Below are 15,751 nucleotides of genomic sequence, written 5' to 3' on the forward strand. Positions count from 1 at the left end.
TTGATCAAAAGCCTGGAGACAGAGAGAGTGGACTGCCCAGGAAGCCTCTGAACAGGAGTAAGGAAAGTCTGGGCTCCCATCCTGGGCCTTAGTTTGCCTGTCTGGGAAATGGGCACAATGCCCACAGAGACTCAAACCCTGTTTCCCCACCCCTAGTAAAGAACCTCTGGGAAAATAAGGTGGTCCTACTCTCCACACCCTCCACCCAACACGTTTGGGGAAAAGGAGAACAGTCACGTTTCCTCTTGTTTCTCCACCATCTCAACCATTCTTGTTATTGGTGTTGTTAAGTGCCAGTCCAGTCAGTTTCGACTCATATGGACAAAAGAATGAAACACTTCCTGGTCCTGTGCCATCCTCACAATCGTTATTATGCTTGAGCCCATTGTCGCAGCCACTGTGTCAATCCCCCTCGTTGAGGGTCTTCGTCTTTTACGCTGACCTTCTACTCTACCAAGCATGGACTATTCTGACACACGGCCTCGATCACTGCGGTCCCTCATTCACCTACCTTCAGTAGCTCCCCATCCCCTCAGCCAGTTTCCCCATCCTGACCGCTGCAACTCTCTGAGGCCCCTGTTAAACAAGGGGTGCCTTGTTCTGCCTCACAGCCTCCAGAGGCCAGTCGCACAGGGCCCTTATTTAAGGACACCTCCAAGTTTCTCATTGCACTGCTGAGCCATCTGAGGCTCAGAAAGGAGAGGTGACTTACCTCAGGTCACACAGCAGGAGGACTTGAAATTCTTATCCAGCTCTGGTGACATGAGCAGAGCTCATACCCTATCCATGGAGTGGCCAAGGGGCCTGGGATAGGAGCTTCAGGAAGCTGCTTGCCTTGGCTGGGGGGAGCCTGGCCCCTGTGTGGGTGCGGAGGATAGGCAGGGTAAGGCATGATCTGGGGGCAGCCTGGTTTGGTGGCAGAGCCGCGACCACGAACCCAAAACCTGCCTCCCCCACCCACGCCCACTGCTGCTACCTTTGCTAAGCCACATCTCCTCCTGTGAAAAGTGGACCCCCTGACCTCACAGGTCCCCAGCAGGCATCTGAGTGGACAGTAGGGCTGCAGAGCCCAGCCCAGAGTCTAGCGCTTGGTAGGTGTTTGTTCATTGTCCCCTGCCCTTGTCACAGGACAAGGCCCAGGGCTGTGGTGCAGCCTTGGCCCACCCTCCGCCCCCACAGCCCCAGCCTGCAGGCCCTGTCAACGCCCCTCAGCCCTCGCCAGAAGACACTCTCTGTAAGCAACAGAGACAAACACCTAGGCGGTGGGCGAGCTGTGTGCTGCTGACAGGAAAAGGAGAGGAAAGGGCTGGGGGCGGGGGGCGGGGGCGAGCAGAGCAGCTTGAAGAGGAGCTCACCGGAGATCTGATAAGGGAGCTCATTTCCCTCTGGGCGGCACAAGGGCGGAGTGAGGCCAGGGCCAGGGCCCCCAGGGAAGGTTCAGCCCCTCCTCAGCCCCCTCCAATGGCAGAGCTGGGGGCGGTGGGGGCTTAAGGTGGCCCGGGGTAGTGCCCAGCCCTGAGGCACACTCAGGCCCCAGGTTCCCAAGGTTTAGCCAGGAGTCCCCCTCCCTTGGGACAGGTCATTCTTCAGGGGGTCCCCTGCCCCAGATTGCTCTCAGAAAAGTAACGAGCCAGGACATGGGAGCTAGACAGAGGCAGAAGGCTGGTGGCCCTTATTCCCACTCTGTGGCCAACTTACTGCGTGACCTTGGGCCAGTCTCTGCCCCTCAGGGCCTTTAGTGTCCCCATCCTGAAATGAAGGTCCAGCAGCCTGGTGTCAGTGTCAGGATTGGCGCTGGGCTGAGAAGCAGGAGTCACAGGCTCGCCATGTGGCCCTGAGCAAGCGCCTTTACTTAGAGTGACAGAGGCTCTCCCAGTTTCAGCAATGTGTCTTGTCCTAGGAAACTCCTTGGTCCTGGGCAAACCCTGAAGGTGGGTCAGCCTTACCCCTCTAGGCCAAGATTTCTTCAGGTGGCACTCCCAAGGCCTTCCACAGCTTCTGGCATGGTCATCCCCTGATCTAGGATGGGGCTGCCTGCCTTTTTGAACAGGTGACATAAACATGGACCTGTGTCCTGGGGAGCCCAGGCCACCTCTTGGACAGGCAGGCTGAGCAAGCCGGTGTCAGAGCCCCAGGACCGGTGCATGGCGGGGCAGGGGGCGGGGAGGCAGACACCAGCAGGGGCTGGGGCTGGGGGTTTGTTCTGCCCTAGGCCTGTTGGCAGGAGTCTGATAAGCAAAGGGCAGTAGGGATTCCAGGGAGTGGACCATGGACTAAGCAGCATGCCAGGCCTGGGGCAGGCTTAGCTAGATGGCAGGGCCCACTGGCCCTCAAGGGACCCACAGTTGACTTGCCAATCCACTGCCCCCATGATCTGGATTCCCCTCACTGCTTCTACTGCAGCAACCAAAACAAACACATAGAAAAGAAAAACGTGACAAGCAACAAAGGGCTTTTTTTTTTTTGAGTGAAGATGGAATTTACATGGAAATTAAAGGGGGGCTCTAACAATGGAAGCCCACCCTCCCCCCACCATGCCTTCTCTGACTCCCTGAGGGCCCCCCAGCAGGGGTAAATGACCCTAGAGAGAGCAACTAGAGACCTTGGGAGAGGGCTTGCCTCTAGCATGCCTGCCCGCCCCCCCAAGCTCAAGGTGGATTTACCTGGCACTACTCACCTGCCAACCCCCACCTTCTCAAAGCATCTCACCAACCACTTCGCAGTGGGAGGGGCTGGTTACCTGTTCCTCCTAGTATCATGTATCCAAAAGGCCTCATCCCCAGGTCTCCCACTTACTGGCTGGGCCGCCCTGAACAAGTTGCTTCACCTCTCTGAGCCTCAGTTATTTCATCTGCTGAAGGAGGATAATGAGATGCCCTGAGATTGTCTGTGGGGTGTGGTGAGGTCAGGGAAGTAAGGGACTCCGAGGAGGTTCTGTGGGTGCATTTCTGACCTTCAGAAGCCCACAAACCCCTGGCAAAAGGGCAGCCAGAGACAGGATAAACTGCCAGCCCCAATCCAGCCTTCTGGGCTCAAAGCCCTGGCCATGTCCGTCCAGAGCCTGTGCTGGGAGGAGGACAGGAGTAATATAAGTAAATGCTGTCCCTGTCACAGTGGCCACTTCAGCTGTTCTGTGGCCTCAGCGGTGGCCAGGGCTGGATCTGCACGGGGTTCCTCTCCAAGCATTTGCTAACCCCCTCCAGCCTCCTGCTAGGTAAAGCCACAGGAACATGATCCACCCTTCACGCCCACACACACATACACACACGTGCCGTGTGAGTCACCTACCCCATACTTGCCTGTTCACTCTGTTTTCTTACTGTCTGCGGAGCAATGAATTACTTAATGTGGCCCTTCTAGCCATGGCCTTTGTGACTCACACATAATGACTGGGTGGGAGTATGCAAATAAAATATGTGGGACCTGTGACAGTTGGGGTTGTGTGTCAACTTGGCTAGGCCATGATTCCCATTATCTTGTGGTTGTCCTCCATTTTGTGTGTTGTGGATCCTGACCTCTACATGTTGATGAAGCAGGATTGGTGTGGGGTGTGCCCTGGGTCACAGCCTTGCAGGAGAGCATGATTCAAGTTCCACCCTTACTCAAGTTACGCCCCTCCCTGGGGTGTGGCCCGCATCTAAGGTATATGTGTGGATACCCTGGCAGGGCTCTCTCTCTCTCTCTGCATCTGGATCCTGTGTCCAGTTCGTGATCCTCTAACTTCCAGTTCTTGGGACTTGAGCCGGAGGCCTGCCCTCTGACCTGCTGATTCTGGGACTCACCAGCCTCCGCAGCCCTGTGGGCTGGCAGCCTATCGTCTGGCCTGATTCACCAGCTTCCGCAGCCTCGTGAGCCAGCAGCCTGTGGTCTGAAATGCTGGTTTGGGTCTGCCCCTACAGCCATGTGGGTCAGGAGAAGCCTATGCCCGACTCATGGATTTGGAATTTGTCAACCTCCACAACTGCGTAAGCCATTTTCTTGATACAGTTCATGAGCTCTGTGAGACGTTGCAGCAAATTATGTACGGAACCTGAGGACGGGAGGGAGTGTGCTTAATGTTAGAGACGGTGGAGCGGGACAGCAGTTCGGAAAAGTTTGGCCACTTGGGTCATTTTTAATCTCTGCCTCATAGGAATCAGCTTTGTGCTGATTCTGAGAAAAGAAATTATTCATTTACTGGCCCTGTCAGGCAGGTCCTGGTGCTCCCCTGTCATTGATCAATAAACCAAGACTCAGAGAGGCAAAGTGACTTGCCCCATATCCCGGGCACAAAGCAAGGACTGGAGTCCAAAGTCCCTGGCAGGAAAGGCATCTTTGGGAGCCACGAAATTTTCTGCACAGTGGGTGGCATGATTAGATGAGGCTTTGGTGAGGTCCCTCTGTGGGCTGTGGGGGCTGAGAGCTTTGGGTCTGGGACAGCAAGAAGGCTATGGTAAAGGGGTAGGGTGCAGAGGGGAGAGCAGGTGTGAGGGACCACTGACCTCAGCCTCTGCCAGGCTGGGGGACCCAGAGGTGGGAAGAGAAGAAACAGAGAAAGGGGAGCCTGCTGGGTGGGGAAGATGCGGACAGGCAGTTCTCGGGCATCTGACACCCAGAGTGCCTTTCAGTCCTCCACTCACACTGGGATCACTACCCACTCACCCTCAACGGGGCCACGGCTTTCAGTCCCCCACCCATGCTGGGATCACTACCCACCCACCTTCGACAGGTGCCATGGCTCTCAGTCCCCCACCCACCCCCACAGGGGCTTAGAGGCTGACCACAATGCCCCGGCGCAGCACTGCGGTGCCGGCAAGCCCACAGCCTCAGGGCGCTGCCCGCTCACACCACACACCAGGCTTTGCACCTGCCGCTTTTCCCAGGCTGATTTCCTCCCGCCAGATTGATGAACAACGTAATAAAGGGGGCAATCACATTATTCCTGAATGCATTTTAATAAAAATCAAATAAAAGCAATTACGTGAATTTTCAAGAGAATCACCTCTCCTCCTTTCCCTGAGGTAGAAAACAGAATGAATTCAGGAGTCATTAAAATCAGAAACCCGAGCCGGGTGCCACCGCCACGCTAGCGGCTGCCACACAAAGGCAGCAGGGAAACCCAGTCCTGGCGGCAGTGACACAGGCGCCTTCCTTTAGTTCTTTGAGTGGAAATTCCACCTGTGGGTGAGGAAGGGTAATTAAGGGCCAGGAGAGGCTTTGAGTCCAGGCTGCCTTTCCTCCTTAGTGCAAACTTCCATCTTCAAAGGGGCTCAGAGCCCTGAAGGAGAGCACTCCAGCCTGGCTGCTCAGGGCCTGCAGGGGAGGGTAGTGAGGGCCTAGGAGAAGTTCCCCAAATGAACAGGGCTCTCCCCTCTTTGGGGGACGTGTAGCTCTAGCCTGCCTGGAGGCCAGAACACGGGGTTCCGGGCGTCACTCAGAAGCGACAAGTACCCTCTCCTCCCAGCCACCATTCCTGGTGCAGGCAGAGCGAGGACCACATACCTTGTGATTTGCACGCCCCTTTCCCATCAGGTCAGTCTTCTGGTCCCACGTGCCCCTCGGATTGGTGTCTAGGGCTGAGGCTGCTGAAGCAGAAGGGTCAGGGACACGCCCAAGGTCACCCAACTGGTGGAGGCAGGGCCAGGACCTGGCCTCAGGTTTTCTGGGGCTGCAAGGTAGGCCCAAGGCCCATGGCTCAGATGGTCTGGGCCTTGAACGGACTCTCACAATAACAAGGACTGAACGTCCCGACTGCTACTTCGCAGGCAGTGGCCTGGGCCTGGCACCGTGTCTGCAAACACCACGAAGGGGGCTTGTTCGCCCTCTCTGCACAGAGGGCTGAACCTCAGTGTGGCCCAGAGACCTGCCTGCCACCATGCAGCTAAGAACCCGGGAGCCCCGGATTCTGCCCAGGACCCAGAGTCCAGGGCCGAACCACACTGCCGACCTTCTCACGGGAAAGAGGCCTTGGCTCAGGGTCTCCAGAGTGGATCTGGGCCCTGAAGGAAGGGAAGACAGGGATCCTCCCTCCCACAACCACCATGCATGTGTGTAAGCGTGCGCGTGCACACAAGTGTGAGTGTTTGGCAGGAAGGGTGACCCGGTCCCCAGACATTTGGTGGCCCTCTCCACACTGTTCATCTGACTCAACCCCAGCTACTCTGAGTTCACACCACAAAAGTTAGGTTTCTAACAGGGGCAAAGGAGAGAGAGAGGGAAGGCTCTGGGTGTCCCCTCTCGATGCCAGCTTTCTCTCAAAGAAACAATTTCTGGCAAGCCTGTCCTCCTGGCACGCAGGACCCAGACTCAAGCACTGGCGACCTAGCTTCTGGTCTCACAGTCCCACTGCTGACTCGGCAGGTGGCTCTCTCTGCCCTCTGGACCTCAGTGCTTTCATCTGGGAGGTTGAGGCAGTGCCACTGGCTTTGGGGGCTAGTGTGTGTAGGAGATCAGGACGGAAAGGCGGCGTGTGACTCCTCCATCGCCCTTGTCCCCTCAGGGCTCAGCTGCCCGGCCCCAGGTCTTGCACACAGCAGGCACTCCATACATGCATGCTGTGTGGGAGAGGAAACAGGCCTTTCCAGTAGGGGGAGTTGAAAGCAGGAAAGGCAGGTGCCCTGCCATCCTCCCAGGGCCTGTGGACTTGGGAGCACATATATGCACACACGTGTGTAAGCACAGGGTGGATGTGTGCACTCCTGTGACCACACCCACTGACCTGCACGTGTCTTGCATATACATATCAGCACAGCAGCCCACCATGCAGTCTCCTCTCAGCCCACCTCCAAATCCCCGGTCCAGACAGACCCCAGGGCAAAGTGTGAGGGCCCCCCTAGCCCTGAGGCCTGCAGGTCCCAGTGCATGTGGTTCCACAGGGCTGTCTACCTGCTGTCGCCTGCACCCAGATTCTATCTTGGTTGCTCCAAAAACATCTGCTCTGGGTCCAACGCCTGGATCTAGGGACACGGATTATACTTTTCAGCTACCAGTGCACCTTTACCTGCCCTGGGGGTAAGAGCTGAGCCAGGGATGCCTAAGGACCCTGGCAGCTCAGAGGAGGGCATGGACAACACTGCTGGGGGTGGGTGCAAAAGTCCGCCCATAAAACGACACCTTTCAGCTGGACTGGAAGAAGGAGTTGGGTTCCGAAGCAGACCAGGTAAAGAAGGGCAATGCAGGAGGAACAACTGGTACGGACTCAGGGCATAGGGCTGGGTTAAAGTATGTGAGGGCCCTAAACACTGAGACTCTGTGGTACCCCTCCTTTGCTTACTCATGCATTCGAATGAGATATGTGAGATATATATTTACATACATATACACACACGTGTGTGTGTGAGCGTGTGTGTCTTAGCTCTCCACGATGCAACTTTTTTTTTTTTTAATTAATTTTTATTGTGCTTTAAGTGAAAGTTTACAAATCAGGTCAGTCTCTCATACAAAAATTTACATACGCCTGATGCAACTTCTTTTAAACACCGCTGTAATATCGGTGATTGGACGCAACAGTGGCGTATTGCATTTTAGCAGAATGAGATCAACTAACCGGATTATAAAATGTTGAGTGGATAAGGGGTACTAAGACTTTTACTATACCCCACATTTTCTACAAAAAGGAGTCAGCGAACTTAGCTGTTTCAACAATCAATGTAAAATTCTGTTAATCTCCCACAATGAAAGACTGACTTTCCCCAATTTTGCTTTAAACGGCTCATAATTCAATTTTGATGCCTGTTTTGTAATAAATGCTGTAATTATAAATGAAGAAATGAAAAGACATCATAAAAGAAATTTTAATGATCAGAAAACAAGTATTACAACAGATTACTATATCTTTAGATAGATCTTTCATCTCTAACATGCTATAATTAAAAACATTTCTTTCTATTCTTTGCTCTAACCAATTCTTCAATGATTTTGTCACAATTAAACTGCTGAACAATATCTACTTCCATCTAATAACTTGATTGAATTCATTGCAACGGTCGGCTCATTCGAGTTCCCTCCTTTTGCGCGTCATCTGGGACTGGTATTTCCATTGGTTGTTTACCAGGACGTGCCCAAGAGCACTCTGGCGTTTGTGTCATGGTAAAGAGCACTGGTGGCCCTCCTGGCTGGAGCTGCTGATCAGCAGACGTGAATGTACGACACGGTTCTCTCAAAATGGATCAGAGACCTGTTATCTATTAATCTAATCCGTCCTTGCCCAGTAACTGCTCATGTTGGATCCAGTTGCGTACTGGGTGAAACGTAGCAAGAGTTAGACTCGACAGCCTATTCCCACCTCTTGTTTAATTAGAAAGAAATAGTATACTTCAAAGAAACTCGCTGAGATAAGGAGTTTCAGTTATATGGGCGGGGATCATGTCAACGAAGGTGTTGAAGTGGTAGGGGCCTCAGTGCTTAAACAACCTTGCACACGGGCACCCTCGTGAAGCTGTGTGCACTTTATTTCTAGCTAGCACGTTCTCACGCGCTGCAGCTGGTGTGAATTTCATTTAGAGCCCTGCCAGTTCCCTTCTACTGTGGCATTCACGTTTCCTCATGCCTTGTCTACTTGTCATCTATGGGTCTTTGCTCTGGACAACTGGTGCCCCTGTTTTGCTGATGCCCTAAGCGTGTGCTTACCTTGCTTACTGGGTACTCAGTCCCTGGTGGGCATGTCTTGTTCCCACTGCAGGAGGAAGTGTCCTGAGCGAGCACTCGCTGGCCTGAGGGGCAAAACAGGCATGGTAACTGGTGCCGAAGGCGGTCCCAGGAGGGAAGAGGTGCTTAGGGGTGCAAGTTGCTCCTCAAAACACCCATCTCCTTTAAAGGAGTCACTTTCCCTGGGAATGCAGGATGTCTGCACTCAGCGTCTCAAAAGCACAGTTAGCTCAGGGACCCCTGGACACGTGCTAAAAGCAGTTTTTAAAATAAGAAGGGTGTAATTAACAAAATTCCGGTAGTGGTCCCCTCTGGGAAGCTGGGGGATGGGAAGAAGGAACTTTGCTGACATCCACAATACTCTAACTCTTAAGCAGAGTGGTCGTGGTGTTCATTTAAACGTGTTTCATAGCTTACAAATAGTCTTTTACACGTATTGAATATAAGGCAATAAAAATTTTAATTGTGCTTACACCCTGGTTTACAGGCTGTTCTGAGGCCCAGTGGGCTGAGGTGCCTCTGTGTGATGGTCTGCTCTGGGGGCGGTGAAGAAGCCTGGACTCTTGTGCCAGCTCCACTGGGTCCACTGAAGACCTCAGTCTTTCTGGAACAAGGCTGGGTAGAGAAAGGTAGGGAAAACACCCAGCCACCTTGTGGTGCGGCTTTGGGCATGCAGGTCTTCCCCTCTCTGGGTCTCAGTGCCTCCTCTGTGTGATGAAGGGTCTGCCCGGCTTGTGTCCTGGGTTTGAAGGCAGACTTTACCACTTACCGACACAGTTACGTGGGGCAGTTCCCCCGTAAAGCGGGACCAAGCACAGAGCTGCTGTGAGAACTAAATGCCATGATCCTGGTAAAGCAAGGTCCGTGGCATACAGGGACTACTCCAGAAATATCAGTTGTTTAAAAAATCACCTGAATAAACAGACTCTCAGTGGAGACAGGGCAGGACTGGAGGTTGCAAAATCTTTGTCTGGACCAGGGCTTCAAACCAGTTAGTTCCTTCCAGTTTGAACCCCTGCTGAGAATTGGCATTTCTAACAAGTTCCCGACTGAGAATCTGCATTTCTACCCCAGATATACTGAATCAGAATCTACATTTTAGCAAGATCCCCAGGGAATTCTCATAACTTCCTGGGAATGTGTTAGGAACACCAATTCTCAGCAGGGTTTCAAACCAGGAAGAACAGGCTCGAAGCCCTGTTCTGGGCCTGCTCTACCACTCGACGGCCCAGAAGCCACTGGAATCCTTTCCCGCCTGGGCCTCGCTCTGGTCCAGGCTAAAAGGGGAACAGCAGCCCCCAGCAGGCCACCAGAACCCCAGTGGAGAGAAGGGGGCCGGTCAGGGGGCAGCGAATGAGAAAGCTCTCCAAGAGTGTGTCTTGCAAATCCCAGGGTCAGTAACCAGGGCCTAATCTCCAAGGCCCCTCCCCAGGGGCGAAACCCCAATCTGCCGCATGGGGGGATTTGCCCGGGGCCTCACCCCGGGCAGCCCTAATCTCTGAGCCAGGCCCAGTGCAGGCTCCTGCTTGAAGTTAGGGGCCTGGGCTGGGGATCTATGATCAAAGGCGAAGGGAATTAGCATCACAGTGAGCCCGGGAAGAAAGGCCAGGGTTAATTCACTCTCCTCTTTCTGCTCTGTTTCCAGAAGCCAAGAGCCTGCCTGGTTTGGGGGAAGGGGCACCTTCCGCCCTAAGCCACTACCACACACCTGAGGCCCAATTACTGCAGAAAGAGAGAGCTGGGCAATGATTTGGGCAGCCCTACGCAAGGATCCGTGTGTTCCTGCTTTCAATTCTTTGGGGTATATGCCCAGGAGGGGAATTGCTGGGTCACATGGTGGATCCACTGGGCATACCTTCTGGAGTCATGGCTTTGAACAGGCACAAGTTAAGAAGTCCTGGGCTGGAGGGATGTCTGTGGGGGCTGGACCTGAGCATGGGGTCAAGGGGATACAAAGATAGTCCACAGATCTGCCATGTCCAGCAAGCAAGGGCAAGTGACAGTGTGTGTGTGTGTGTGTGTGCGTGTGTGTGTGTGTGTGTGTGTGTAGGTCTGTCTGTGAGCATGTGAGAAACAAGGGCACCCAGACATGCATTTGTCAGTCTGGGTGTGGAGTATAAGTGTGCCTCACGCGGCCTGCAGCCCATGTGTGCTGTGTGTGTGTCTCAGTGGCTGGGTGGGCAACGTGCCCACATGTGGGTGTGTCTGTGAACCTGTGACTGAGCATGTGTGGTCCGTAGGAGTCCGGGTGACCGTGATGGCATGCGTGTGGATGTATGCACGCATGGACAGGGGAGCACGGCTGGTAGTCCTGGAGCTACCTGACAACCTGGAACTGAGCAGAAGGAAAAAGTGTAGGTGAGACTCAGAATTTTATTACTTCCCTGAGGGAAACCATCTCCCAGGCCCTGCTTCCAGGCTCCACAGCTGTCCTGATCCCTCAAGCTTCACCTTCCCTGCCAGGGAACGCCTGTGGGGCCACCGGGCTTAGCCTCTCCATGCCTCAGTTTCCCCATTTGAAATGAGGGTATTCAGTGTGTGGCTGTGAGGGTTATATTAGTTCACATAAAGGAAGCATTTAAAACAGCCCTTGGCACCTGGGTTATCCTGGTGGCTCAGTGGTTAAGTGCTACGGCTGCTAACCAAAAGGTCAGCAGTTCAAATCCACCAGGCACTCCTTGGAAACTCTATGGGGCAGTTCTGCTCTGTCCTATAGGGTCACTATGAGTTGAAATTAACTCGACTGCACTGGGTTTTTTTTTTTTTTCTTGGCACCTGAGGGATGCTCTGAAAGTATTCACCAGTAGACTACTGCTACCTAGGCGTGGACTGGCAGGGCAGGTCGGAGGGGCAGGGTCCACGCCATCAGCCCAGCATCAGCTCAGGAGCTGTCCTTGCACAGCCTGGGATAGAGACAGCTTGTCAGCCAGCAGAGCCGGGCAGCCGTCAGTACTGCCGGGAAAACGGAGCACGTGGTACTGCTGGAGGAATCACTGGCAGGCCCACCGCTCTCTGGCCATGAACATGAGCTCCCTCCCAGCTTCCCATCCCCTCAGAATGCCCACCAACCTCTTGTCCAGGCAGGCCAGGCACAGCTCCTCCACAGCCTGGCTCACAGGGTTCACTTGTCATGCCCATTCTGCAGATGGGGAAATCAAGGCTCAGAGAAACAGAGGGATGTGCTAAAGAAGCAGAGCTGGGAACAGAGCCCAGGACTTCTTTGAGAATCCCAGGGTAGCTTATAGAGGAACGAAAATGCCAGCCTGGCCCCTCTAGCAGCCAGTTGGCTCTCAAAAGCCCGGAACCAGCTTTCTTGGATATTGCTGAATAACAGACTGGCAACTGGCACCAGCTCCCTGTGTTCACTCTCTGCTCCACCCCCCGACCCGGGAGTGCCACAATGTCCAGCCTGTCCCTTAAATGAGCCCCCAACAAGTTCTCCCACCTCTACACCTGGTCCTGCTGTGCCGGTGGCCTTGTTCATCCTCCAGCTGCAAATGCCAGCTCTGCCATGAGTAGCCTCTGGCTGCCTTAGCAGGTGGTGTCCTCTTGGTCCCCTGCCTCTCTTAGAGGGCAGAAAGGGGCTTCTCTGTACATTCCCCAGCCCCACACAGGCCAGGGCAAGTGTGCCCACAGCGGGGATGCACCACAGTGTGCACAGACCCACCGGCCCAGGGTCCTACCAAGCCTGTACCTTGGCAGTATAACACAGGGTTCAGCAGCTGTGGCTCTGGAGTACATTTTCCTGGGTTGGAGTCTCAGCTCTCCCACTCACTAGCTGGGTGGGCTAGTAACTTAACATTCCCGTGCCTCGGGTTCCTCATCTATGAATGGGGATAATGATAGCTACAAGGCGAGAAGGTAGGTGGGATGAATCAAGTTAAAATGTGCATGTTCTTAGAAGGAGAGCCTGTACAGAGAAATTGCTACCATTGTTACCCTTGTTATTGCTATTGTCCTTACCAGAAGGATACAAAGAGGAATTAGACACAATCTCTGTCCCCAAAAGGGTGTGAATCCAGACAGCGACAGGAGACGGGGTTTACAATTCTAATCCGACTTAGTGGTCAAAGGCGTCTTGGAAGTAGTCATCACTAGCCCCACTTTACGGATAAGGAAACTGAGGCTTTGCAAAAGGTGGTGTGGGTTCCCTGAAGACTCGGAGCCGTAAGTCACAGGGCTGGGATTCAGGGCCAGGTCCTGTGGCTCCAAAGTCCACGCTCTTTCAACAGCTGCCTCTCAGTCTGGCAGGGAGATAAGCCGTGTACACAAATAGCTGTAATCCAAGGTAGAAAGTGATAAGTGCCAAACAGGCCCGATAAAGGCTATGGGAGGGTGGAGGCTTGCCTGCTGCAGGAGGGGTGGGGGCAGAGGGCACAGCAGGCTTCGGAGAGTGGGAGACATCTGAGCACAGCAGCCTCAAAGGTGGAGTAGACGCTGGGCAGGAGCACTGGGGGGCTTTCCAGCTGGAAGGGGCCACTGTGTCCCCAGTACATAGCCCAGTGCTGACAAGTCAGAGAGGGCCAGTAAAGAGTTGTTAGAGGGAGGGAGGGTGGGGAGACAGAGGAAGGGGGGTGGGAGAGAGGGAAGGAAGGAAGGAAGGGAGGGAGGGAATGAGGGAGGGAAGGACACTGAGAGGGAGAGAAAGGCAGGGAGGGAGGGCAGATATATACCCTGACCCCACTCAGCCCAGGAACTCCCCCCACAGGGATATCAACAGGATCAAGAGCTGCCTCCTGTTCTGTGAAGGGCTTCATGGGGCAAGGCTTCTCCTGACCCTGTGACACCCCAGAGAAGCAACTTGGGAACTCTAGACTGGAGTGCCTGACAATGGAATGTTTTTCTCAACACCAGGGAGAGCTTCCAAACAAGTAAAGGGGGACAGGGCTTCTCTGTGGGTAGGACAATGGTGTGTCCGAGTCGACCTGTACTGGCTCATGAAAGCTGATTGTTAAATTTTCAGGAACTATATGAGCTGGTAGATGTTAATGTTAAATTGGCAGCTTAAAATTGGCCGTGGTGGGAGTATTTACACCATGGAAAGTGGCAAATGCTACAAATCACGTTTCCCCCACTTTGGAGAGCCAGAGGTTAAATATTTACCCACTCGACTGGGCAGAGGTCTGCTGTGTGCGAGAGCAGGTCCCCAGCCCTGAAACCACGCAAGCAGAGACAGTCACCTCCTGGGAAGAATGCATCTAAGGGCTTCCTGCTTTGTGAGGGGCTCAGATTAGATTATTTCAGTAGCCCTTTTCTGGCTCTGACAGCCTATGAAAAGTCTGGTTTAAGAAAAAACTACACCAGGGTAATCATTCATGCCAGGAAATCATTAACCACTTGACCCAGAGGTTGGGAGTAAGGCAGGGGCCTGAGAAAACGTGAGGAGCCACATGCTTGCAGGTTTCACAGGTGGAAAAATCTGGGCCCAAAGAGGGGAAGCAACTCGTCTAAGGTCACAGTGAGCTTGGGGCAACACTGGGACTAGAATCCGTGTCTCCTGTCTCCCAGCCTCCTTCTAAGACCCATGGCCTGGGCCAGTGTGGACTGGGGGATCTTCCTGCACAAAGTTTGCTGTCTGTCTCCTCCACCAGAATAAAAGTGCTCGGACAGAATGGACCACACATCTGTTTTGTTCACTGTCATATACCCAGTGTCTAGTTTCGCGCCTGGCACAAAGCAGGTACTCTTGAGTATTTGTTGAATGAGTCAGTGTGTCTTGGGTCCCGTCTCCTGGCAGCACTGAGAGGCTGGGAGTGCCATCCTGAGACCATTATGGTCTAGGCGATATGGCATCAAGAGATAAGGGTTCAAATCCCAACTCTGCTCCTTCCTGTGTAATCTGGGCCAAAGCACTGCCAAGTGGTTTTGTGCCATCTCTGTCTCTGCCTGCCTCTTGAGGCTGCTGTCGTACTCAAGTGAGAAGTGAAAGTGCCCTCCACAAATTCTAAAGTGCTGTGCTCATGGCAGTTGGTGGGCGGGGGGGCGGCTCTGGTGGCCAAGCCAAGCCCAGGGTTCCAAGTGGTCTCAGGGCTGATGCTTGGGGCAAGCTGGACCAAACTAGCTCATGATGGGGAAGGGGGCACTCTGGGTACAAGATGGAGCTCACAGTTCGCAAAGGGCAGGGAGGAGAGGATGAAAGAAAGGTAGATAGCAAGAGAATCCTTTTCCTCCTAAGTCTCTGGAGCAGGGGGAGCAGGCAAAATTAATTTAAAAAGCATTTTTAATTTGTGTCTCTGCAGAGCCGTCTGTCACACCCCCGCCCCCCACCACCAGCCTTCACTGCTGTAAATGGCCTTAATGTGTGCTCTGAGCGCTGGCACCAAGTCAGGTGGGGCTGGGGGTAGGAAACCCAGATAGGTCCTGAGATCAAACCAGGCTTCTAAATGATTTCACGGAGGAAGGATATCTGCAACTCTCCCAGACAGGAGTCTGAAGGTCCTCTGCCCCTGAGGGGGCAGCTGGCAGGGAGGGAGGCCCGCTCACCCCAGGCTCTGGGTGGACGGGGAAGGAAAGCAGGGGGTGGCAGTGCCCCGACGGCCTTCCTTCGAAGCAGCCCCTGATTTTTGCAAAGAGGATGAGGGCAGCGGGAGGCACAGAGCCCAGACCAGGGAGGCAGGTGGGTGGGATGTCCCTGGAGGGGCCCCAGTGGAAAGCAGAAGAGAAAGGCCCTGTGTCAGCAGCCAGGCCCCTGGGCGGCTGGGCTCTCGGCTCCATTCTGTTTGGAGGGATTCTGGTTGGCACCAGCTGCAGTCGGGAACAATGCCTGGATTTCTTTCTTTCTTCTTCTTCTTCTTCTTTTTTTATTTTAATAGGGAAAGAGAATTGGAGTCACTCATTGAACAGCTCAGCATCGTGGAGGCGTCTGGGACCGAGTGTCCTTGAAAAAGACCATGGTCGCGGGGGCCCCACAGCTGGCTGCAAGGTACAAGAAGGCACTTCATACTGGGAGCCCACATCCCAGCCCTGCTGCTCCCCATGCTTGCTGTGTGACCTTGGGCAAGTCCAGGTCCACTCTGGTCTGAGTTTCCCTATCGTCTCCACCAAAGTTTGCCTTCCAGGCCCCATTCAATGCCCACTCCTCACTTTCCTCCAGGTCCCAAGGGTGGCATGTGGTGTGAGCTGTCCT

General features: G+C 54.0%; 1 long non-coding RNA gene across 1 annotated transcript; it reads left to right on the forward strand.

Moving 5' to 3' along the window:
• Nucleotides 1–3,121: 3,121 nt before the first annotated feature.
• LOC111750333 (uncharacterized) lies at nucleotides 3,122–11,389 on the forward strand. Its single transcript, XR_002785501.2, has 3 exons — nucleotides 3,122–3,965; nucleotides 9,113–9,254; nucleotides 10,271–11,389. It is a non-coding gene; the product is annotated as an uncharacterized LOC111750333 (long non-coding RNA).
• Nucleotides 11,390–15,751: the final 4,362 nt, after the last annotated feature.

This window comes from Loxodonta africana, chromosome 16, assembly GCF_030014295.1.
Source record: "Loxodonta africana isolate mLoxAfr1 chromosome 16, mLoxAfr1.hap2, whole genome shotgun sequence".
Classification (NCBI taxonomy): domain Eukaryota; kingdom Metazoa; phylum Chordata; class Mammalia; order Proboscidea; family Elephantidae; genus Loxodonta; species Loxodonta africana.